We start from the raw sequence: 24,987 nt of genomic DNA, 5'->3' as shown, positions 1-24,987 counted from the left end.
CACTTTGCAATTGCAAATACTTGCAGGCAATGTTGATCTGACAAATGATAGCAGAACTTGGTAGTCTTGCAGGTCAGCTTCCTACAGCAGGAGAAATCAATGAAGAAGGATCTGGGCATACTTCGTGTAATAATTTATTTGCATATATGCACTAGTACTTGAATTAAGACAGTCACAACCTGCACATAGGCAATCATCTCTTTCTGAAATATCAACCCACAAAACAATGTACAGTTCCTATGATGTAACTTTGCATCAAGAACTGAGTCTAACTGAAAACAAACCTTGTAAATTAAAACAGCTTCTTCTATGTAGTACTTTGCAAACAAAGAAACAACTGTTCAGGCATTTCTTCAAAGATTAAGAATTTACTCACACACTATGCAGAGTTCTTCCTAATTTATTCCATATGTGCTCATTCCTTATTCTGGAATAAGAATGTCCACTCAAGAAGTCATTCAGAATAGATATTACACTTTAAAGTAATTTAATCAGTTACTTTATCAGTAAATTAAAATAACTTTACTTAATCAGTAAAGTAAAATAACTTAATCAGGAAAAAAAACCAAAACTTTCAGGCGTAGACAATCCATAAGAAAAAGAACTTGGAAGACTGTGTAACAGGGCCACCTGGTGATATCGACCATAACAATAGTGTGACTTTGATGTATGTGTAAGTGTTAAAATTTATACTGACAGAACCCATTTCTCCCATTGAGTCTGACAGATGGAAATTCTAAGGCTTGTGTGAACACGCTTGTTAGTGTATTCATAGTACATATCCTTCTGATAGCATTTTTCAAGAGAGCATGACCACATTTACACCTGCAATGTGTGTGGGTATGTATGTATATATACAGACACAAACAGTAGCCTGTCAGGAAATCTGCTGGCATGCCAGAACGGTTAGTTTACCTGCAACATCCTCAGGTTCGGATGATCGCAGGTTCCACTGGCTGCAGTTCGCCGTTCCAGGCCAGCGGGGGCTGAGGGAAGCAGCAGCCAGCACATCCCTCAGCCTGCACTGCTTCCCACAGCCCCCATTGGTCTGGAATGGCGAACTCAGCCAGTGGGAGATGCAATTGGCCGAACCTGCGTACGCTGCAGGTAAACAGACCATCCAGCCTGCCAGCGGATTTCCCTGATGGGCCACGTGTCAAAGGTTGCTGATCCCTGCACTAGACAGTAGTAATAATGAAGTAGATGGTTGGGTGAAAATAAAGATCAACCTCAGCATAGATGTATAGATATTTTGAGCTTATTACTTCATCCTCTAATCTAGAAATACCAGTTGCTGTCTCTGAGCTAATTAACATATAGTCTCAGGGTCCTCCCATAGATCATCTGGCCAATTAGATTGGCTTTATGTTTTTTCTCTTATTTTAAAATGAAATTCATTCTCTTCCTCAAGGCCTGAATCTTGTCTCTCACCATCATAAAAGATTAATAAAATAAAATTATCTTCTCTGCTTATTGAAGGGTGTATTATCTGCTTGATTCATATGCATTATTCCCATTAATGCTAATAGGAGTTATGTGTCCATCTGGGAAAGAGAATATGCCCCTTAATCCCTTAAATTAAAAATAAGAGTGTCTGCCAAAGTAAGAAAAGCATTACTTTTTGTGAATGATTCCCTTTTCAATAAAGGATGATAAAAAGGAAATTATAGTGTTTATTCCTGTCTATCATTTTTATTTTAAAAGACAAGGGAAATCATACAAATTCTGTCAAGTGTGTGGGTAGGCAAAGAACTCATAGGGGTATATAAAGTCTTCTTTTGTAGGGTTGCCAGGCATCTGGTTTTCAACCAGAATGCCCAGTTGAAAAGGAATCTTAGCAGCTCCGGTCAGCAAAACTGACCAGGCCGCTAAAAGTCTAGTTGGCTGCAGTGCCAGTGGGGCAGGCAGGCTCCGTGCCCAGCTCTGCACGGCTCCTGGGAAGTGGCGCTGACACTTTTGAAAACCTGGTCATTTCAGTTACATACCTAAATGAGAAATAAGCATTTAGGAAATAGGCTCTGAAAGTATAGAACTAAACAGTGAAGGGAAAGTAAATATTTGAATATATTCATGGTTCATAAATCTCTTAAATAGCGGTACACTTGTAACATATCATATTGCAAATTCCAGAAAACAACTTGACCTCTGCAGAATCCCAAACACAAGTATTTACTGAAACCAAACTTGATGATAAATGCTGGAAGTACTTATGGACAGATTTAGGCCTAAATGCAGCTCCTCTTGAAATCAAGGAGAGCCTTCCTACTGGTTCCAATACGAGAAAGATGAGGCTTCCACTATGACTTATCTGGTGAGTCACAGCTAACCACCACCATTCAAATTTTGACTATTCACAATGAACTGCAATCAATCCTTGAATTAAAAAAAAAATTGTGGGGAAAATTAGACCACTTTAAGTTACTGAAGAAAACATGATCTTAGGTATTTTTCAAGAAGAAACAAATACTAAGTACATTGGGCCAGATGCTTTGCTGCTGTGAATCAACCTAGCTCCACAGAAGCAAATGGGTGCATATTTGGTAGTGACTGGTATTTTGTACCATGTATATTTAGGGAAAAAATATATCGTTGGGAACAGCTGATGTAATATTCAGTGGTTCATATTTGTTTGTGTCTGTCTGTCTCTCTCTCTGAGAATTTAAAAAAAAATTCCCAAAGGTAGGGCAAATACTAGAGCTGGTTAGAAATTTTCTATTAGAATAATTTTCTAACCAATCCAAAAATGCCTTTTTGTAAAATCTAAAATTTCCATTGGAAAATTTCTATTTTCCACCATGAAAACCAGCTCCCTGGCTGCCATTCCTGAAGGTTCTTGTCAGTTTCATTTTTTCCCTGCAGAAGAGCTTAGACAAGAGCCTTTCAGCCAGGCTAGGAGGAAGGCTGAGCACCCTGGCTCTCTTTCTGCCCCACAGTTTGTCTGGTGTGTGCATTTGCATGTGCATAAGTAAAATACACAAATATACCTCCTCTATGTGGCCTTGTGGATGAATGGTCTTCAGTCAAAAAGCAGCATTTCTAGAGTCTGATATATATATACTATGCATCCACTAAAACTGGGATACTTTTGAGGGGAAATAAAAAGGAAGGTGTTTTATTTTGTTTTCCCATAGAAAAACTTTGCCGTAGAAGTTATTTAATGAGCCATGGGCAGGAGCTTATGGAAACTGCAACCTCTTTAGGTCCTGATCCAGAAAAGTATTTAAATAGTTACACTGCTTAACTGGGTCAGTGCCTTAATGAGAGAGAAGGCAGTGGTGGCAGATGAAAGAACAAGGAGTAATGGTCTCAAGTTGCAGTGGGGGAGGTCTAAGTTGGATATTAGGAAACACTATTTCACTAGGAGGGTGGTGAAGCACTGGAAGGGGTTACCTAGCGAGGTGTCCAGTTCTAATTCAAAGGGAACCTACCGTATTTGCAATGTAGTAGTCATGTCTCTTTTAAACCTATTTTTTTCTTATAGAACGGTAACTAGTTGCCCATAACTAACACTGTCTGGAGTCTTCTATATCTGGCTTCCTTAAAAAGGACAGGGATATATGGGCACTGGGAGGCTTTTGAGGACAGACAACTCTCACGAGAACAACAAGATAACAACAGATATAGTTGTTCACCAATGCAAGAAGCTTAGGTAACAAATGGAGGAACGAGACAGATAGAGAGCTCTTTAATGTTTTAAGGGAGGTAAATACTATAGGAACTGCTTGATCATGGGGGGGACTTTAACTTCCCGGATATAGATTGGGAAAAATGCTAGTAATAAAAAAATAGCTCTTTTTTTCCTAGGCATCAGGAGATTTGGATGACCTTGTAAACTGGAGTATTAGTAACAGATGAAAATTCAATGTGAGAGTGTAAGGTTATGCATTTAGGGATGACTAACAAGAATTTTAGTTATAAGCTGGGGACGCACCAGTTGGAGTTGGAAGAGGAGAGGAGAGAAGGGAGTCCTGGTTGATCGTAGGATGACTGAGGAGGCAGTGTGATGTGGAAAAGAAGGGCCACTAGAATGATCCGAGGAATGGAAGGCCTGTCGTATGAAAAGACTTGACTGAGCTCAGTTTGTTTTCTTTCCTTAAAAGGATAAGAGGGAGAGATATGATTGCACTCTTTAAAAAATATATCAGGATAAATAAATAGGAGGAAAGAGGAATTTTTTCAGTCAGCTGCTAACTAATGTGGACAAGAGGACAAACGGATATAAATTGTCAGTCAGAAATTCAGGCTTGAAATTAGACTTTAACCATCACTGCATCTAGCAGGAGGTCAGACTAGATGATATCATAATGGTCTTCTCTGATCTTGAATTTCTTCTTCTAGGTATTTCTCCTCCCAAAAGATTTTTGGACAGCTGTTTAACACCTGAATCAAATACCTGAGAGAAACATAGAAGTTGATAGGCTATATATATATATATATAGCCTATGTTTCTCTGTTTCTCTCAGTTATTTTATATATATATATATATATATTATGGCCTGCATCTAGCAGGAGGTCAGACTAGATGATCATAATGGTCCCCTTCTGATCTTGAATTCTATGATTTCTCTATGAGTCAGGTATTTCTCCTCCCAAAAATTTTTTTTTTAACACCTTTTAACACCTGAATACCTGAAAAATATATATATATATATATAGCCTATGTTTCTCTGTTTCTCTCAGTTATTTTATATATATATATATATATATATATATATATATATATATATATATATATATATATATATATATAAATCTCCTGTCACTGCTTCTACAGTTCATCAGGCTCCCTTAGTATACTAACAATTTTGCCGGAAATGTAAAAGAGGAAACTGAAGTCAATGAGCCATTAAAAGCAGTGGGTGACAATCTTAGTATTATACAATTTTCTTGGATGCAATGAATTGCAATTACCATGCCTACTAATCAAATCTACTTTTTGCTACTCTCACATGTCTATCTAGTCCCCTTTATTTACAGTTATGATGGATTTTTGTAGCCAAACCTGTCCTAAAACACTTAGGATTCAAATATTAGAAAAAGTTTTTTGCAGACATTTATAGACTCAACAGAATGATCTATGATTTATTATAAAGAGTTCTATCAGTTGGCAGATGACTGTCACTTAAATGAAATCCTGCTTAATCAGTTTTAGGGGGATTGTCAATAAATTGAATATATGGTTTATTTCCTGCAGAAATTTTGAAGCACACAACATGGATTTCTACTTCTAAAGTTTCTCTATTGTGCATCCTGTAACAGTAGTTGATAACTAGGAAAACACACTGACAGTACGCAATAGTGTGAGTCAACTAGTTAAATAAATCCATCTCCAGGTGAAAAAGATGATTTTTAAAGATATTTTCCCATTCTCTAAGCTTTTGCAAGACAGTAAAAGTTTCCTGTTATGAAACCAAAAGTGGCTTTTGTTATCCAAATTTTAAGTCATGGTAACTATCACTTTTAAAAAAGAAATTCTTAGCAATTCATATCACATTGAGTTAAAAGAGATGCACCAGTTACTGTGGGTTTCCATGGAAACTAATGTAGTACTTACAAAAAGTACAGCACACATTCTTTTCTTCATAAAAAAGCCCCTGTTTTGTGCTTAATTGGCTCAACTGAATTGCCCTCTGAAAATGAGCTGGAGAGTTTCTAGCCTCAGAAAATATTCAGGATTAGAACTCCCTAAAACTTTAATCCCAGCACAAGTGTTGTGAAATTTATTTGGAACTTTTTCATTCTATTCCAGAAGAGGAAAGGTGTACGTTAAAATGGAGCAGAGTTAATAAGAGAAATGTTTTCAATGAGTACAGAATACCTGTTACGAAAAAGGAATCGTATGTAGAGACAGAATCTCAGCATCAGTGGAGTTATATCAATTTATAGCAGTTTAGAATCTGGCCCACATCTTGAAATTCTCCTGTGAATTTATTTCAGTTAATAAATCTCAAAAGTAATGTTTATATTTTAATTAAATATAAAAATGTGGTTTAAAGTTAATTAGTAAATAAAATTACCTATTAAGGGCCTGAGATCGAAATCTTATTGAAATGAATGGGTGACTTCAAAATGACTTCAGTGTGCTTTGGATCCAGCCAAAAGGGCTTGTCTTCACTATGGGCTAACTCGGTGCTGCTGCAATTGATGCAGAGGGCATTGATTTAGCGGATCTGCTGAAGACACGATAAGTAGACGGAAGAGTGCTCTCCTGTCGACTTCAGTACTCCACCTGGAGGACAGATGGAAGCTATGTCGATGGGAGATGCTTCTCCCATCAACACAGCATAGTGTAGACACTGCTGTAAGCCAATGTAAGTTACGTAAATTTAAGTTTTGTAACTTATGTAATTTAACGTCGACTTAAGTTTCATAACTTACGTAACTTAACTAGCGTAACTTAAATTGACTTACAGGGTTAGTGTAGACAAGGCCTAAATAGCATTATTTCACATCTCACATACTGCGAGAGTGTAACAGACAATTGGCTGCTGAGGAAGAAATATGTATATTCTCAAAAAGAACAGGAGTACTTGTGGCACCTTAGAGATTAACAAATTTATTTCAGCATGAGATTTTGTGAGCTACAGCTCACTTCTTCGGATGCATAGAATGGAACACACAGACAGGAGATATTTATACATACAGAGAACATGAAAATTTGGAAGTATGCTTACCAACAGACACTGCTTCTCTCTTTTTTTGGACTAAAAACCAAACAAACAAACAAGCTGCAGTATAAGTATATGAGTTACATACAGTCTTGTTCTTCTGGGTAAATTAATAAACGGAAATGCTGTACTGGTAGTTCTTGTGATATGATTTCTCAATCATTGTAGTATGAGTATGTCATCTGTGAAACGTGTAAGAGAACTGTAAATGCTATAACAGCTCAAATTCATCCCTGGTGTAATTGTCCTTTCAGCAGAGCAACGCAAAACATCACTTGGCCCAACATGTGAGCCAAATTTTTGCTTCAGCTTCCTTTTCAGCATGCAAGCTCAGATTTGTGAAGATACCATTGTAAGGGGTGAGATCAAAATATGTAGATGAATAGAACAAGTTTTTTTTTCTTTTGCCTCTTTACAGAAAGCAAGGTAAAGGAAGAATTTTCAAATTTTGCTTCAAAAGAACAATTTTCTATATAATTTCATAACTTTTCTTAACCATTTCCTTGATGCATTATTTAATTTACTTACTGTGAACCAAATTGTATTGTCCTCTACAATCAGTCATGTGTCTTTAACTTTGCGTGTATGTCAGGGATCGGCAACCTTTGGCACGTGGCCCACCCGGGTAAGCATCCTGGCGGGCCGGGCAGATTTGTTTACCTGCTGCATCCGCAGGTTCAGGCAATCACGGCTCCCACTGGCCATAGTTCGCCGCTCCAGGCCAATGGGGGCAGCGGGAAGCAGCACAGGCCTAGGGATGTGCTGGCCACTTCTTCCCGCCACCCACATTGGCCTGGAGCGGCGAACTGTGGCCAGTGGGAGCCACGATCAGCCGAACCTGTGGACATGGCAGGTTAACAAACTGTCCCGGCCCACTAGGGTGCTTACCCTGGTGGGCCGCGGGCCAAAGATTGCCGATCCCCGGTGTATGTGAACAATTAATAATGTGTGTGTGTGGGGGGGTATTTATTTATATATTTATTTGTTTGTTTATTTACTTATTTATTTTGGCAAGTAAAGGAGAACAAGGCAGATGGAAAATTGTTAGAAATATTTTTTAAAAAAAGCCTGAAAAAAAAAGATTGATTACAATATGTTAAAGGTATACTTAGATTGATAACAATATGTTAAATGTATACTTAGAGGTAGCTTACATCAGGCATTCTCAACTTTTTTTTTCTGGGCCCCCCCAAACATGCTATAAAAATTCCACAGCCCACCTATGCCACAACAACTGTTTTTCTGCATATTCAGAAGCCTTAGGGGGTAGCAAGCAGGGCAATTGCTCAGGGCCCCACATCACAGGGGGCCCTGCAAGGTTAAGTTACTTGGGCTTCAGCTTTCAGCCCTGGGTGGCGGGCCTCAGGCTTTGGCTTTTTGCCCTGGGCCCCATCGAGTCTAACACTGAACCTGCTCTCTGGTTTATTTTGGCAGACCCCCTGATAGCTGCTCGCAACCTCTCTTAAATAAAATATCAATAACAGCAGTCACACTATTAATAATTGTTTAAAAGTAATTTTAGGGATTTGATTAATACAGGGGTCTGCAACCTCTGGAACGTGGTTCACCAGGGTAAGCACCCTGGCAGGTTGGACCAGTTTGTTTATCTGCCACATTGGCAGGTTCAGCCAATCGCGGCTCCCACTGGCCGCGGTTTGCCGTTCCAGGCCAGTGGGGGTGGCGGGAAGCGATGCGGGCCGAGGGATGTGCTAAAAATCACAGAGCTGAAAATTAGCTGACTACCTATTTTATTTACTATATGCCCAAAATACAGCAGCTGATATACCACTTATATAAACATAAGGGGCCAAAAGAGCTCAGCTCTTTCCATTTTGACACCTACATGAAATGGGTAGATTTCCAAAGTGTTCTATACCTAGCGACCCTCATTGTTGTCAGTGCAAACTCTTGAAAGTTGAGCATTTTTTAAAATGGTTCCATTCCACTTAAGTGGCTGAGATCCATAGAAAATCGAGCCACTGATGCTAGATGCTGAGAGTTGTTGAATGTTGTGTTCTTTACAAAATCAAATGAAAAAATATAGAATAAATAAAGGATATTATTTATACATCAAGAAATAATTCGGCATTATTTTTCACCATTTTTCTTTTAAATTGTGGAATCAAGTGAGAGTTATGAGAACCTTGCTTCTCTCTCTCTCTCTCTCTCTCTCTCTTCTATATGAACCAATTCCTGTATAAACAGGGCTGATATCAGTCCCTTACTGTTTTATGCAGATAATGCTCAATGGTACCAGTCTCAAGAAAATCATTCCTCCCCTCAGCCACAAAGTCCAATATACTTTCACCTGCCATTCTGCTTTCCTTGAGGAGGTGGAGTGGGTATCGGCCAGACTTGATTAGCAGGACACAATCTGAACATGAACTAATCTGAGGACATTTCTGTGATGGATAGGGGGAGAAGATGCTTTCAGTAGAGATTGCTGATGCTTTATCAGGCATGTTCTTCTTGAAACTCCTTCCCCAGGACCTGGCTCTGAAGTTGAAGATGAATCTTAGATAAGGGACATGACCAATGACTATCAGAGAGTGCATCCATAAGGAAAGACATTTTCACAGAGAGCAGTAAATTACTATGGAATGATACTTGAGCTTGTTTATGTAAAAGTCTTGTAGAAGTTATTAGGGATGAGACCTATAGATAAAAGAGCTGAATAGAAAGCTGGCTAGATCATTGGGCTCAACAGGTAGTGATCAATGGCTCCATGTCTCGTTGGTAGATGGTATCAAGCGGAATGCCCCAAGGGTCGGTCCTGGGGCCGGTTTTGTTCAATATCTTCATTAATGATCTGGAGGATGGCGAGGACTGCACTCTCAGCAAGTTTGCAGATGACACTAAACTGGGTGGATTGGTAGATATAGTGGAGGGTAGGGATAGGATACAGAGGGACCTAGACAAATTAGAGGATTGGGTCAAAAGAAATCTGATGAGGTTCAACAAGGACAAGAGCAGGGTCCTGCACTTAGGATAGAAGAATCGCATGCACTGCTATAGACTGGGGACTGAATGGCAGAAAAGCACCTAGGGCAGGGATCAGCAACCTTTGGCCTGCGGCCCGGGAGGGTAAGCACCTTGGCGGACCGGGCCAGTTTGTTTACCTGCTGCGTCCGCAGGTTTGGCTGATCATGTCTCCCACTGGCTTCCATGACAAAGTCGTAACCCTAGTTATGATTACTCTTGAAAAAGTGCAGACATGCTAAGGAATGAGAAAGCACAGCTAAGGCACCTAAACAACCTGCCCTCTAGTGACATCATAAAGAGGAAAGAAAACCATGTAAAAATCTGATGTTTGTTAATAATCAATTATGCTCTGGGAACATAATCTCTAGACATGCATTATAGCTTTGCACAACTGGACAGGTGTATTTATAAAGTATTTCTTTTCTTAAAGCCATGAGCTTTTCTTTTCTTAAAGCCAAGATACCAGACTTAATCATCTGAACTGATAATTCAAATCCTACAGTCCTAAATCTTTCAGAAAAACAAGCAGCTTAAACTATGCAAAGGTTATCTAAACTTTAGAAAGTTTTCCAGTATAGAATTTTAAGAACATTTATATGAATTAATATTCACCATGCAAATCGTGGACAGTCTGTGATTTTTATTTTGCTTAGCTTTCCACTTATAATTCACACCCTCAGAGATTACTTTTTCCTTAGATGTATATTTTCAATTATCCATTGGTAAATATTATCCAAACAGTTACACAAATTTTTCAATAGTGCAATCTTGCAAATTATTATTGCAGCAAGAATTCAGAAGTTATGTCAATTTTCCTTAACAAATTCAGCCTTCTAGTGTCTGTAGTGCAAAAGCTTAAAATGGAAGGGAATTTTCTATAGAATTTTAAAACAATTAAAACATCATGGCTATCCATCTCTCAGTTAAGAGATTGCCTTTTGATCTTTCACAGAAATACCAATTCTTTTCTTTACTGTCCCCATAAAATTATCAGCAGAAATATAATTACCTGTATGAATCTAAGCTTATATAAATAACCCTAAAACTAGAATTTGTCCCTCTTATTTGAGAATAAAAGAAAAATAAAACCGAGAAAACCAACATTGTTCTTTTGTCACAGGCAAAAAAATGGAATTCGGAAGATTCCTTCCATCAATATTAAAATATATATATATATATTTACAGACAGTTGGATATGTCTTTCTCACAACAAGTCCATCCTCCCACATTCCTTTTCACTTTTTCATAAGAAGTTCTGAATTTTTAACATCTTGCTCATATCCTGTCCTCTTTACTCTTTCTGAACATGGAACTCTTATTGACTTCAATGGGAGTTACCTGAGCAAATGGACTGACAAATATTCATTGTCCAGTTATACCGAAAGAAGAACAGGAGACACTTCATATAGATTTAATTAGGCCACAAGGTTATTATTAGATATCTGGGACTACCCTATTCTTTTAACCATCACCTCCTTTTAAAGTCCTTTGCAAGGCCATTTTTGAACTCTTTCCCTATGGAGTACCTTCACTGGACATCTAAATATTCATTTGTGGTCAACAAATAATGTATTCCCCACCATTTTCACAACCCTTTCATGTTCGCTTTCTGTGAGCGTTAGAACCCTCAACCTTTATTAGTGCCATTCATGAAAAGGGAATGGTAAGCGAAAATACTTAAATATTTGCTGAATGCAAAACTTGAATTGTAGATTCCTTTATAAAATTCCTAATTGCAGTATAATGGTTTGTTAAATAGGTTATCCTATTAGAATAGAAACACTACCACACGATTTATAGGTCTAACCAACAGAAAACAAAGTGTGAGGTTACAATCAGATATACAATTCAAAATTTGTGCTCAGTTCATACAGTTACATAAGTAACCTGTTCCCTGACTTGATGATCTATAAAACTAATGAACACAATAAAAATTGTGCATTGTATATTTAGTTATAGTATTTGCACTTCAAATTTTTTAATGAATAATTCAGTCAGGGAACAGAAACAATGCTACATAACTTATGTAATTAAACAAGCTGGAGTAAATTTTGCTTTGCAATATTAAATATTTGCTATTCTCAAATGATCTGCAAAGCAAGGGTAACTTCGGACAATATGTACAATCCATAACTTGACAATCAATAATTGGTGGACAATTCTCAAAAATAAATTACTTGCTGTGAATTACTTGTATATTAATGCTGCTCATCACACTTTACCTGAGAGTTTTGAGCACTGAAAACACCTGCTAACCACTGAAGGAGCAATATACTCTTTGCTTCAAATGTTGTATTGTAATGGTTCCAAATAACAGTTCATATATGTATGGGGTAGTAATCTTATCCATGCTATTACTTTTGGTTTTATTTAATTTATTTATTATTTTCATTTTATTAGAGCTGGTGACCTTTGTGCCACAAAGTAACACACATGGTTTCTAAGTGGAATTCTAATCCATGGAATGACAGTGATGTTTTCCTTGAAGGACCTACTGAATCACAATTCCAGCCAAGTAGAAATGATTTGGGGGTCTACTCTGCTATTCTTGCAGAACAAGGACACTCTTGAGCTCCTTCATTTTGCATGTTGGTACCTAAGTGGAATGAATATGTTTCATCTATTGACGTTTCTCTTGACAGTAGTCCTAACCTATTTGATGGAATATGCTGTTTTGCTCCTATGGTTTTTTTCCCCCTTCTCCTTCTGCTAGTGCCCCCTTAATGCTCATACGAAGGGAGAGTGGCAAGTTCCCAGCTGGGCTGGGACCAGGTTGGGAAGTGGGATGGAACCCCCCTAAACAAGTTGAAACAATTAAGGAAAGAAGGATGAGCTGTATAATTTATTGACAAGCATTCCCAGGCATGTTAATAAAATTGTGCCCCAATTAAACCACATCCATTGCCTCTTGTCTTTCTTCTTGCATGGCTGAGACAATAAGCGCTAGGGGAGATTTCTCCATGGGCAGAATGATGGATTAGATGACCTAATATTTCTTTTCCATTTCTAGCACACCATATAACATATGGACTGTGATGCCTTCATATGTGATATAACAAATAAATAAGCCTGACACACTTTACTTTGAATGTCCTTGTTTTTCTGGGCTAAGCAAGGCTTTAAGACTTTTATCTAAACCATTTGTATATCCTTTGTTTAAGGTTTGTTTTAATACAGATTACTGGGAACAAATAGAATTTTGCACTAATACCTAGTCCTTTTCAATTTCACTGCTTCCTCTATGTTTATTATGTCATTGAAATGTGAGTTTGACAGCACTAAGTGCAAGCCAGAGGCAATGGTGCTTTGATTTATCTCCTACAACATTATTCCTAAAATAATAGTGTCAAGTCTATGTAAACAATGTTTATAATTGTGCTTAGCTGTTATTGATTAAAGATAAAAATATCAAAGCCATGAAAAAAAAACTGTTTTGTATATTTTGTTGACTTATTTCAACTGAATTGTAAATGTGTACCGCTATCAGTTAGAATTATTGTACTTTTTTTAAAGGTGAAATATTCATACACTGCAGAAGTCATACTGCTTTTTCTGTTATAGAAATAGAACAGAATTAACCCTATAATCACAGATAATGTACAGAAGCTTGCCTCTGGGGTTTCTGAAATGACTGTTGTGATATTTTTATTTGTTAAAAAGGAGAAAGAATGTACTTGTCAACTGGGATATGAAATCAATAATGTTATTGAAATAAACACCAGAAAAGAAACTACCAGCAAATGGATAAAACAAAACAAAAAAAAACATTGCAGAGACCTTCGGAATAATTAATAGCTCAGAGCTTAAAGGCAACTAAGCAACAAATAGGTGAGACCCACTAATAAGGAGCTAACAGCTACAATTGAGCTTGTGTTGAAAGGGAGATTGTTAATCTAGTTGGGCTGTCTCTAAAGTTGCAAATACATCTATTTCTATGAGGCCAGGGGACCCCATGGACTTGAGTAGGGGTCGGCAACCTCTGGCACGCGGCTCGCTAGGGTTTGTGTACCTGACGTGTCGGCAGGTTCGGCTGATCGTGGCTCTCACTGGCCGCGGTTCACCATCCCAGGCCAATGGGGGTGTCAGGAAGCTGCTGCCAGCACATCCCTTGCCTGCGCTGCTTCCTGCCGCCCCCATTGGCCTGGGACAGCGAACTGCGGCCAGTGGGAGCCGCAGTCCGCTGAACCTGCCAACACAGCAGGTAAACAAACTGGCCCAGCCCACTAGGGTGCTTACCCTGTTGAGACGTGTGCCAGAGGTTGCCAACCCCTGGTTTAAACTGAGATCATTTTATTACTTTCAAGAGGTTATACTGATTTGCATCAGTAGAGAATGTGGCCCCAAGAGACCTTGGGTAAAATCCTCATCCCATTGAAATCAATGGGAATTTTGCCCTTGATTTCAGGGGATCCAGATTTCACCCATGAACTATGTAAGGTCTACAGACCCCGAGCACCAAGTAAATAAATGGCAGTGCAAGAATCCACAATATAATTGTATACAATGGAATAAACTTTTTGGGAGGATGCCATAAGAGTAAAAAGAAACTGAGAGTAAAACAAGTGAATGGTGATGGCAGGTGTACGATGCATGTGAAGACTGATACTCAGAGCGCCAGACAATGAAATACATACTCCAGCAGAGGGCTTTAAAGAAGCAGCAGGAATTCAGCGAACACCCACACATCAGATAACAGCTAGACAGTTCTTTTCTCTCCAGATGTGCATCTGTTCACTTGGACAGTGCTGATAGTGCCATTTGCCTTATGCTTTAAAACTGTCTGAGAGTTTGGAAGAAACATTTATGGCACACAAGTTCACTATCTTATACTATATAAAATTCAGATGCAGGTCTGAGAGACTGCAAAGATCTTCACATTTGTGAGGATCAATTGTGCTTTCAATAATAACTTTTTAAAATGTTTTAAATAGCAAATGCACCGTCTGAGCAGAGTTATTCCAAAAACAATTTAATTGCCTTGCACTGCTGAAAGTAAAGTAGGCAATACAGTCTTTTCTGGGCCAACCATGCTGCATTTTGATACAATTTCACTGTTGCCATTTTTGTCTGATTTTTTGTTTTAACTCTGAATATGAAGTGTACGATACTGTAGATAGTTAAAGGACAGATTTCATCCATGTTAGAGACTCTAATCATATCTTACATTAACATGAGTGTTTACTGAAATGTATACTAGGTGCAGGAAATGTGTTCTGCTTTGTGAAAGAAAGAAAAAAAAAGAAAAGGTCTGAACTTGTAAATCCTTACTCACCCATCTTTGAGAACATTCATATGAGTAAGAGCTAGCAGGATCAGAACTAAAATGAAGGCAATTCCTGCTTAAAATGAAAGGGCAGATTGGGACGATCCAGGGACAATAAGTTGGAGGCTTACTTTGTTGTTAATTATTAATTATATTATTATTATTATTTTATTTATTGCCACACCTTCCCTAGGAGTAACCTGGGAAAAGGAAGTATTTATAGAGATTTGAGTGAGAAAAGAGTGGTGGCTTTGGTTTAGGATTTTTACTTTCTCCAGCTAAATATTCCAAAAGCAAATTTATTTACTATATTCAGAACAAAAACACAGGTAGTTTTCTATGCAGTAAAATTGCTAGAGTTGAAAAATCCTATTGAAGTCAATGAGAGTTTCAATACAGACTACTTTTAGAACACCTGTAAATGATACTTTTGTTACCAAAAACTTTCCTGGTTGATTTTGTGAAACATTTTCCACACTGCTTTTCACCCCAGAAAATTTAATCACCGCATGACATGTCTAAATTGTGCATAATTCTCCAAGGTTTAAACGAGGAATTTCACATGACAGAAAGCAGTTTTGCCTTAAAACTATTTAAAGAATTAGACTGATTATTAAAAGTTAGTGAAGCATATCAAAAATGGAAGAATTTATGTCTTTTGGTGTAGGTGCTTTTCTCAGATCCTTTCAGTCCTGTTAAAGTAAGATCAAATTCTGTGCCCACTGCTTTTTCAGTTGTGTGTCAGGTAAAACATAGCAGGGGGTGAAATAAATTCATCTTTCTGTCTTCAACTAAAGTAAAAGCAATTTTAGTCTTCCCATGTGGTCATTTGAGGTGCTTGTCATGTACAAGCTAACGATATCTGGCACCCTCAGGTTGTTTAAGTATTCATGAAGTAATTAAATTCTCATTAACATATAAATAAAAGAAAACTGAAAACAAGTTTACCAGGCAACTAACATCTGTTCTAATGCTTTTAAGTATTAAAATGTGCCACATACATAAGGAAAAGTGCATTCTGTTCAGAGAAGTATTTTGCATGTATTATTTATAGAAACTGTAATTAAACTGATTTGGCATATTAAGCAAAGTTAACAGCAAAGCATTATTTAGGTAGTTTGTAGGTCTCTGGCTCCTAAATAAAGAACTAAAAATAGGAAAGGGAGAAGTAAAATTAATCGTTGTTTGTTTTGAGATTCAGATAGAATTATGAGAATAATTGAAAAACCAGTCCTTCCAGAATTAGGCAGCCAAAAGATCTGCCACTGTAGGCAGGTTTCCAACTTTTCAAGTGAAATAACTTGATTTTTGAATGATAAAATATTGATAATGCTTGGGGGAAAAAAATTCCACATGCCCTATACATTAACTCCGCCCAAATTTCAAAATAGTTTTGTTACAGCCCTACAGGCTCAAATGTCCTTCTGTCCTTCTGATATTAATCTTCCCATGCCATTGTTGTCCAACCTTTAAGCTAGATAATTTCCTGTTATTATGCATTGTTCATTTGCTATAATTACTAGCCTAAATACATTTCCTTTATCAGTGATATGCACTTCGATTGTTCCCTAACATATTACTGCAGAGTTCTGTAAGATAGAAGTAGCCAAATAAAATTCAGTATTCTTGTATTGGTGGGTTGAGATTGATAGGTTTGCAGAAAGAGTTCAGAATAAGTTAAAACATTCATTTTATCAAATGGTGGCAGTAAAAGTAGAGTGTATTTATGACAGGTAACCCCTTTAAAATATAACTTACTGATGCAATACATGTAATAATTTAGACTACTTTTTTCTTAATAGCAATCTTCCTAACCTATATGAACATCTACTATACTTTAGTTACTGCCTTTTGCACTCTAAAAGGCACATTGTACTCTTGAAATGCATTTACTTCTTAATTACTCTTAATGGGAGAAGCATGTGCACCTTGAGAAGTGTGAATATTCCTTAAGGTCTAAGATTTTAATCTAATTTAAAAGTAGTATTGTACGACCCATCCAAATTCTTCATGGTTGCTATATCTCTTCTACAACTTGGTTCATAACCAGGGAATCTTCTGCCAGCTACATGATATGATGGGTGCATGCTGCAAAGGGTGTATTGTGAAAAGACAGTAGAGATACATGTCAGAAAGCACAAGCTATACATATTCATCTCTTTAACTTTGAAAACAATTGGAAGACAAGAGCCATGTCAATTAAAGTTACCTGTGGTCAGGTGTCATTTACACATATAGTGGTCCATTTGCCCCTTTCATCACAGTGCAAACTCTCACAATTGCAAACAGATATTCTGTATATGCAGTGAGGGTTAGGGTTAATTATAATATAATTTAATAAAATATAATACAATTTTAAATGCCCCTTTGTACCACTGTAAATCTGAAAAGAAACAAGGGTGCTAACCCATAACGCAAAACATTTGCACATTCCTTTTTGTCCCTGACCTGTACTGATGGTCACGAATAAAATAGCTTTCAAAATGACTCTTCTTATGGGACAAGATTCATCAGAATGATAACATATCTGTTCATCTGGAGCGGTGTTCAGTTGGACACAGGATGCTGGCCTGCAGATACAGGGGTCCCACTTCTCTACTCCCCTCCCAACTCTTTAACCCAGGGAGCATAAAGGTGAAATGCCTAGTAGCCAATAGTATGTTTCAGGTAATGGGAGGGGCAAGAAGGGAACAAGTAGCTGGTCTAACACATTACTCACAATTTAGGGGGGTATGAGCAGAGCTAACTATGAGCTGCTGTTGTCTTCCTACTGACTCTTTCCGTTCCCCACTTGTGAAAATGGCCTGGTTCTACTTCATTCCTCATTTCACAGACTCTTTTTTATTATTATTAAGACTGCTATTTTGGCATGGAGCTCATAATGTTCACAGTAATAGTGTATTTGAATAAAGGACATGACCATTGAAGCAGTGGGTTCCTTTCCCTTTAGGGTATTACATCCTGGTCCATGTGGTTGCAGTGCCCTTGCCCCTCTGTAGATGGAGGGGCAGACATGGCAAACCTGAATGATGTTGTGACCCTGTTCCTTAGGTCACAACACCAATTAAAATTGCCCCCCTGTCTTCCTCAATGGAGGGGCATACATGCCAAACCTGAGTGATGCTGTGACCATGTGGGCCAGGTAACAGCACCCAGAGTGGGGAATTGGGCCCAGCCCTCCAAGACAGGGTGAGTGCAAGGTGGGCATTCTGTCCAACCCTCCCTTCCCATGGGTGCCCACTGCACCTCTTTCTATGACATATTCTTGTTTTCACATACTCTTGCCAAAAAATGCATTCCCACAGCATTCATTATTATAGTAATGGGGCACCCTGCAAGACAAATTTTAATGAACCGGGAAATCCCTAGAGCTGGCAAAACTCTACACTTTCTTGTCTTCCTTCACAAACTTTCTCATTCATGGAAGAATCACAGAGAAGCCTGAATGAACTTTCTTCGTAAAACATTTTCATGGCACATTTTGAAGCAAGTATCAAGACTCAGCTTCCACCTGCTCTCCAGAGCAAGCAAGTTTAACTGTTGAAAGGCTCTTCCCCTTGACACTATTAGATGTGCTTTGGTCTTTGTCTGCTTAGGTATCACTGCAGATCTGAGCTTCCCTGCTAGAGCACAGAGAAAAGGGGTTTTTTTTTATGATAGATGGCCCGTTAAAAAAAAAAAAGAGAGAGAGAGAGAGAGAGAGAGAACTAGATAAATTCATGGAGGATAGGTCCATCAATGTCTATTAACCAGAATGGGCAGGGATGGTGTCCCTAGGCTGTTTGCCAAAAGCTAGGAATGGGTGATAGGGGACGGATCACTTATTGATGACGTGTTCTAATCACTCCCTCTGGGGCACCTAGCATTGGCCACTGTCAGAAGACAGAATACTGGGCTAGATGGACCTGTGGTCTGTTCTTATGCCTGTAACCACTTAAGGCATTTAGAAATAAAGATAAGAACTTTGAATGGTACTCACCCCAGATGACCAACTAGTGCAGGGATTGGCAACCTTTGGCATGTGGCTCGCCAGGCTAAGCACCCTGGCGGGCCGGGCCATTTTGTTTACCTGCCATGTCCACAGGTTCAGCCAATCGCAGCTCCCACTGGCCACTGTTTGCCGTCCGAGGCCAATGGGGGCTGCGGGAAGTGCTGCAGGCAGAGGGATGTGCTGGCCGCCGCTTCCCGCAGCCCCCATTGGCCTTCAGCGGTGAACCACAGCCAGTGGGAGCTGCGATCGGCTGAACCTGTGGATGCGGCAGGTAAACAAAATGGCCCAGCCCATCTGGGTTGCCGATCCCTGAACTAGTGTGTAAATCATAAATCACAAGCATTGATTGAATGTGCTCTTGCTGATCTACCCCATAGAGAAAGCAGGTTGTTAATGTAACTTCCATGTTACTTTTATGCTAACAGGTATAAGTATATTTCAGTAGTCTCCAGCTTCAATAATAAAGGTCTCAATCAACATGGCTATGTTCTTATCTGACAGGAAATTGGGTGCAGTCTCCTGGCCAGACTGTAGAGGGAAAGAAATAATTTTGACCATCACTGCTATCTGGGAGTCCGGGAAAATAGATGAATCTAGCAGGTTATGGACCAACTTATTAGGGATATATGCCCTTAGCTGAGGTTGGAATCAGAAACTGCCAATTCTTCAAAGTATTTCCCTCTGCCTTCACTTTTGCCTGGTCTGAGCTAGGATCTTACTTCACTCAGTGTGTGACTTCAGAAGATCTGACTGTCTGAATTCAATAAACACAATCTTGATACTTATTTCTGTGGCTGAAAATTATCTACATATTTAAATAGTGTAAAATTGTGTAAAATATCTGTTTTTGCTGGTAATACAAGAATACTAATGAGGAGCTGGATCATCACACAGAACATGGTGCTTTTGCTCAGATTAAATTAATTATTAGAGCTAGGCAAAAATTTCAGTCCAAACCTGAAACTTGTGTCTGTTGTGCCAAGGTCTGAGAATCCTTCAGCAAACCTGGGTTAAGTTTCAAGCAACCTTGTGCACAATTTTGAGGCAACTTAGTTTTAAAATAAATCTTGATCAATGTATTGTTTAGGTAGAAAACATACAAACCTCAATCATTTCACCTGAGGTTTTCTTTGAGTTTGGATGTTTGTTCTAACCTCAGCCACAAGGCCATACCTCATGGAGTATGAACTCACATGCACTGAAGCGGAAAAATACAAAGTTTTCATAAAAGCCTGAAAACCAAAACCACTTGATTCCATATGGCATTAGTGAATATTTTCTATTATTTTCAGTAACAGTAAAGGAAGGGGTCATGATCCCAGTGGTTATTGAGACCATCCTCCCTTTTTATACGTAGATATGAGGAGGGTCCCAAAATTATTTTTTGATGTTTTATTGTGGAGTCAAAACATGAATTAGAGACCCAAGAAAGAACATCTGGGGACCACTGCCTAGGAGTTATGATCAAGTACTGTGTCCAATGCTATTGTCTAGGAAAAATAACATTTTATATTTTTCACACCATTCTAGTTGGTTACCTGGAGAAAAGAACTAGCCAAAGTAATCAATATAACTCTTCTCACCATGCTTAGTAATAATCATATTTCCAACGGATAACAGGGAATATGAAACAGACTGAGCTTGTTTACTTTTTTTCTCCAAGCACCTTACTCATTATCCAGATGCCATGGTAGAATTTATTCAGTTTGAAAATATTACACAACAGCAACAGTAATTTAAAGGATTCTGAACCATTGAGGTTTTCTCTGATAGACTGGGAGTGAACAATTGTATTCCTCTTCCTTGTGGCAACCGCCAGATAATGGGAAGGTATATGGACACAGGTAGCATTTCTACAATATAAACACTAGCTATGAGAGTTATGGCAGTCATTTCACTCTTCCACTCCTGCATATTCATGCCACAATTCCCTTTCAGTGCTTTAGTTATACAGGAGCCTGTGGTGCTTGCCCTAAACCAGCATTTCAATTTAAGCTGTGTTTGGAGAGCAGGATTATGTCTCTGGTTTACAGAATGTCCTCAGTTTGTCCTGAAATGTGCATAGACATGAAAGGCATGAAAGACAAAAACAATCCTTTCACAGGAACAGAAAAATAAAGCAGCAGAATTGATTTCTGTAGCTGATGATATTCTCCTCTCCTCTCCAAATGGTATTATGATTGCAGCCAGAGACCTGGATTCAATCCTTGGTTTTGTCACCATCTTCCTTTGTGAACATGGACCAAAATTTTCAAAGTTAGGTTCCTAAATCCATACGTAAACACCCAACAAAATGGGCTGATTTCAGAGATACTAAGCATTTTTTGGTCTATCTTAGGCCCCCAAGTTTGGAAATGTTTGCCTTTACCTCTTTCTGTCTCAATTTTCCTATTTATAAAATGGAGATGATTACTTATTTTTAATTGAAAGGGGTTCTGATGGAGCAGAGAGGCTCCACCCCAACAACAAGAGGGTAAGAGCCTGTTGACCCAGGTGGTCCCTCCCAGTGACACTTGTGGAAAATCTCATGTATGAAATGGGGAGTTAAAAGGAGGAGACCCAGCCCAGTTCACAGCTGCCCAAGAAGAACAAAGCTCTGCTTCCAAAGTGAGAAAAGCTTGGTTGCAATCCAGAAACTGCATTAGTTTGTCAGTCAGCTAAGCTCCTGCTAGAAGGGACGAACAAACGCTAGGGGACCCGTTGATTTTTGGATTGTTTTAAGACAAGCCATGAATAGAACGGTGGGGTCTCACTGAAGGTTCATCCAATGACCCAATTTTGAGTTGTGATTTTTTGGATCCTGATTTCTGTTCTGTGTAGATCTTCACACATTGGGAAGGGTAAGTCTGAGGTATGCCTTTGCAAGAAGACTAACGCACAGCTACCGTGGATCTTGCAGAGACAGTGACCTACCAGCAGAAACATGTAGCTGGATGAGTTGTGCCCTAACTATCCATGAGGCACAGATTTGGTGGAGAACATGGCTCCCTTTCCTTTGTGGAAAGCAGGTCAGAACTTTAACACATACACAAACAAAACACAGTACTTGTAAGGAAGCTGCTTCCTGGCAGTAGAGACATAGAACAATTACTGAAATGGATGATGGAGCAGGATGCCCAACACGAACAGCAGCTCTTATAGCCACACCACAGAAGCAGTTGATCTGAGATTCAGCAACAACAGCTGGTAACAGGTTGTGATTTTCTGGCAGCCTCCTTTAAAGGGTTGGCTCTCCAATACAGGATCTTTTGATGCCTGCAGTTCTGGCTTGACTGAAGGCGGTAGGCTAAAGATGGCTCAGAAGCATTTTTTGAAACTTTTGAAAGGGTGAAAGATGAAGCATTGTGGCTGCTGGAGCAATCGGCCATCTTATTGGCCATATGCTTGACTAGGATAAAAAGCCACCTACTCTGGGCTGAACCCAGTGATGACACAGGATTATTACCAAGTCAAGGGAGCCATTTTAGAATCTTTGAATATCTCTGAGGAAACACTCCACCAGCAATTTTGGGAGGAATAATATTCCCCAGGGGCATAGCCCTACATGTTGTCACTGTGGGACTTGTGCCGCTGGTGGTTAAAACCCTGAAACAAGAACAGAAGTCCAAGTAGCTGAAAAGGTTTTGCTTGAAAATGTTACTCAGACCCTTTACCCTGTCAAAGAAAGCTATTTGGTTGGTTTGAGACAATTTGTTCTTGACAAATCCATGCTGTTACTTATCACCTTATTATCTTTTAGGTGTTTGTAAATTGATTGCTTAATTAGTTGCTCCATTATCTTTCCAGGTACTGAAGTTAAACTGACTGGTTTGTAATTCCCCAGGTTGTCCTTATTTCCTTTTTTATAGATTGGCACTATATTCACCCTTTTACAATCCTCTGGAATTTCTCATTTCTTCCATGACTTTTCAAAGATAATTGCTAATGACTCAGATATCTCCTCATTCATCTCCTTGAATATTCTAGAATGGATTTCATCAGACCCTGGTGACTTGAAGAAATCTAGCTTGTATATGTAATTTTGAACTTGTCCCACAGCCCCCATTGGCCTGGAACAGTGAACCGCGGCCAGTGGGAGCCACGATAGGCCGAACCTGCAGACGTGGCAAATAAACAAACTGGCCCGGCCCGCCAGGGTGCTTACCCTGGCGAGCCACATGCCAGAGGTTGCCAACACTTGTTAAAAGTTATAATTTCATGTATATAGTTATGAGGCTGAAAATGTGTCATCCTGTCTTAAAATAAGCCCTGGCAAAAACTCTCCAAGGGCAGAGAGGCAGTTCACACCTCATCAGGGCATGTATGGGACAAACCCAGGCCAGCCTCATAGGAACAAAGAACGCTGGCCTAGGCAGCAGCAAAAGGATCTGTTGGACGCTTGAGTGAGTCATCCCCAGACAATCACCATGCTCACAAATAAACTCTCAGAAAAATGATAAAAGATAAAATAATCATATCACCCATAGGCAAATGTTTTCAGAAAATGATCTCCCCTTCCAGGCTCCGTATCTGACCCCTTATGAGCCTGGGAGCATAAATTCATAACTTTGTTATAAACTAAACATCATGGACTTAAAGACATTGGATTTATGGCTCATTACAACAATCTATAATCCTCTAACTCCCCATTGTCTAATAACTGCAGAGGCGTTAACTGCCCACTGCAACTTAAATAATATCTCATAACATGTTAACTCCTTATGCTAAGCAATCTGTTCCACCTTGTATTTAGCTGTGGCACTCTGAGTGCCTTTCTCAGATCTGGAAAAAAAAAAAAAGCTCTGTGTAAGCTTGAAAGCTTGTCTCTTTCACCGACAGAAGTTGGTCCAATAAAATATATCATCTCACTCAACTTGTCTCTCAAATAGTGAATACATTTTCAGAACTGACAAGGAAAATGTGGATTGTCCAGCTGTTGAAGTCTTCAAACCAACATTGTATGCCTTTCTGCAAGAGATGCTTTATTCACACAAAGTTATTGGGCCCAATACAAGAATAACTAAATTAAATTTAATGTAATGTAATACAGAAGGCTTCACTAGATAATTTAATGGACCTTTATGGTCTTAAAAGCTATTCATCTAAGAACATTTGGAAAAAACAGAGTCTCTTCACAAATGATTGATAGATTTTTAAAAAGGCTAAGTACATCAAATAATTAAAATACAACAAGTAATTTGATCAGGTCTCCTTTGCAAACTCTGAAGTAAAAGATTTAGAGTGAGCTTTTCCTCCCAGCCTCAAATATACTTGTGTTTCTCTTCCTGCTCATAAAAGAAAGTTGATATGTTCAGTACTTTTTATAAAAGTATGTTGATTCTCCCCACCACCATACTAACAAGTTTGCAAAGAATAAAAGAGGACTGATTATTTAATAATTATTTGCCTTCATGTAAGTCTGTTTAATTTACCCTTGTTTCTCCTAAGAAGTAGTCCTTATTAGAGGATCTTAGCATTCAGAGGGTTATTGTGAATTAAGAGACACTGGGAAATTTTAAAGGCAAGGGAAGCCATGAGGCATGGAACAAAAACTGAGATAAATACTATTATAAAATTGTTTAAAATCTAATAAATTATTAGAATTATTATAGTTTAAATTTGTTTGGATAGATATCTTTTAAAGAAATTTATTTTTTGCAATTTTATTAGAAGACGGAAAAGATGAGAGTGTAGAACTGGGACAGGAAGAAAAGATTTTTTATTTATAATATTGATTTATGTCTTGGAAGAGCTTCTAAAGAATATGTATAACAACAAAATCTAAGCAGAAGGAGATCACTTTGAAAATGATAGTACCTGTATTAAACATATAATTAAGAGGATGAGAAATCTATTATCAAAGAAGCCCCCAAATGTAGGAAACTGTTCAGGAAGCAGAGAGTTAGTAAGTCTAAATAGCTGAAGAAGCTATATTTATCTGTGGTTTTTATTTAAGTGCCCATTGCCATGGTAATTACAGTAAATGTGATTTTTCACATTTAAAAGGGAAATAAGTTACATCAAACTACATCTTTTTGCCAGGAACCATAAAAAGTAGGCCTGATAAGAATGTTTTACAACATGTTCTGAAGCTCATTAGAAGC

This window comes from Mauremys reevesii, linkage group 1 (assembly GCF_016161935.1).
Source record: "Mauremys reevesii isolate NIE-2019 linkage group 1, ASM1616193v1, whole genome shotgun sequence".
Taxonomy (NCBI): Eukaryota; Metazoa; Chordata; order Testudines; family Geoemydidae; genus Mauremys; species Mauremys reevesii.
The sequence above is the reverse complement of the archived record's forward strand: the minus strand, read 5'-3'. Positions refer to the sequence as shown.